The sequence below is a fragment of the Arachis duranensis genome, chromosome 5, assembly GCF_000817695.3.
Source record: "Arachis duranensis cultivar V14167 chromosome 5, aradu.V14167.gnm2.J7QH, whole genome shotgun sequence".
In the NCBI taxonomy this organism is placed as follows: Eukaryota; Viridiplantae; Streptophyta; class Magnoliopsida; order Fabales; family Fabaceae; genus Arachis; species Arachis duranensis.
The window spans coordinates 90,500,383-90,502,756 of record NC_029776.3 but is presented as its reverse complement, the minus strand read 5'-3'; positions in this window follow the sequence as shown (position 1 = coordinate 90,502,756).

Sequence of the window (2,374 nt, the reverse complement as noted above, 5' to 3'; positions counted from 1 at the left end):
GTGACTTTCGAAAAAAGAAGTGATTTGATTTATGGTATAATTTTTAATTATATTTAAGATATATTTAAAATAATAAATAATAAATAAAATATTTTTAAAATATATTTGAAAATATATATAATATAAATTTTTTTAGTAAAATTAAATAAACACATCTAAAATAACAAACTAAATATTTTGTAAACACATATAAAATTATCAAAAATTATAAAAAGATGAATGTGAAGGTATAGCTGTTATTATGTTTATTTAGTTATAATAGTTTCAAAATCATTCTTACAAGAATGAAGTTTTCTTCATTAAATACAAATAAAAATATATATTAGAAAGATATAATTTTTTACTAGAGGAGGAAAAAAACGAAGAGTGCATTATACATCCAAATTCTGAAAGAAGATCGGAGTATGGCGAAAATAAAAAGAGCACGGGACAGGGAAAGAACACGGCGCGACAGAGGAGCAGGGAGGAGCGCAGGGCGGGGAAGGAGCGCTTCGCAGGGGAGGAGTGTGGCAACAAAGGAGGAGTGTGAGGTACTGTAGATCTAGATTTTACAAGCGGGTAATAAAAGGTTTAATAGTGTGAAATCTATATTTTAAGATATTTAAGGGGTATATATTTTGAGATGTGTTAGGATTTATAAAGTTTAAAATTGAATTATTAAATTTTAATTTTATTTAAATTGTTTTTTAAATTTGTATTTTAAATTAAAAAATATAAATCTATTTGGATGTATTTGTTTTAATTTTTTTTAAATTAGTGTAATAAAAAGTTGTTTAAAAAATAAATTTAAAAGATAACTAGTGGTATTGTTTATTTATTATTGTACACATAAAACTACTTGTTTAATTACCTTTAATATTATGTCAAGTAGACAAGGACCAACTCTTATATATGTATGAAAGCTAAAACAGTTAGGTGAAGCAATGTAAAATTGTAAATAGAGTATAAAAGAGATGGATCACGTAATCACGTACATAAAAGAAGATAAAGGGACCAACTTGTCCTTCCCTCTCATTTATGGGACATCCTTAGTTAATATTCTTGGATAGGAACATATATAATTTCAATAATAAGTTTGTAGTCGATAACGATTATTTCAGTTCATCTGAAAAAATGGGTTAATGTTAAAAATGGATTTTGAAATACCACACTGGAGTCCATTTAGTTTATAAAAAATATAAACGTAGTTCAAATTGGTTTTTCTATTAACGTTCTTTTGGTATTAATGGTCATTCACATTTTAAATAAATAAAAATAATTACCGTTGAATAAATTTCACGCAAAATTCAACAGTAATAAATAATATTTTTTAAAATTTAAATATTTAAATATAAATGATGTGTTTTGATTTGCATCGGATCTCATATTCTCATCCCATGGTTATAGTTTAGCAAAAACAATTTTTTGATTGGCAATTTTCATCGAATTTTTGGATGGTATAATCGACAGAATGAGTGCCATTTTAGATGCTTTTACACACGAAACATAACAACAAATCTTGTGTTGGATTATGAATTCAACGATAATATTTGTAGATTTTCATATTACATGCTATTGTCAAAAAATTCGACGAAATATCCAACAATAATACTGAGAAACATAATTTGACGGTAAATTTGACCGCTATAAGTAATTTTCTTGTAGTGTAAGGTAGTGTTTATTTTAAAGTATTGGGACAGAGACTGGGAGATTAAGACTTAGTGTCATATTTGTTGACTCAAAAATTTGTACTAAAATTTCAGTCTCTGTTTAAAAAATTTCAGTATTTCAATACTTCCAAAAAGTGAAAACACAGAGACTGAAACTTTAATAACATTTTATTCTAAAATACCAATATTTTAATTAATTAATTTTAACTTTACATTTTGTGCAAATTAAATTAGAATTTTATTTTTATTTTAGTCTCAATCTCACACTTTACACTAAACACAATACTAAAATTTATTTCAATCTCGGTCTCTTAGTTTTTGTCTTTCAATTTCGGTTTCTCAATTTTTATCTCTTTTCTAAATGTTACCTAATAATTTCTTGATAAAAATATTATACAATCTTGGAGATTCTTTTTGCATGCACTAATATCTACCTAAATAGTAGTTCTCATATTAACTCCCTTGAATAATAATAATAAGCTTGAATTTACATATTTGTAGAATATGTTTTAAACAGAGACGAATTCAAAAATTTTATAAGAGAGGATTAAATTAAATATAAAATAAATTAAAATATAACATAACAAAAATTGATAAAAGATAATTTATAGTATATAGATCAAGATTAATAATTATATTATATAAAAATTAACATTTAACTACATATTTTAGCATTTTAGTATTTTTAAATTTATTTTACAATATTTTATATAATTAAAATAATT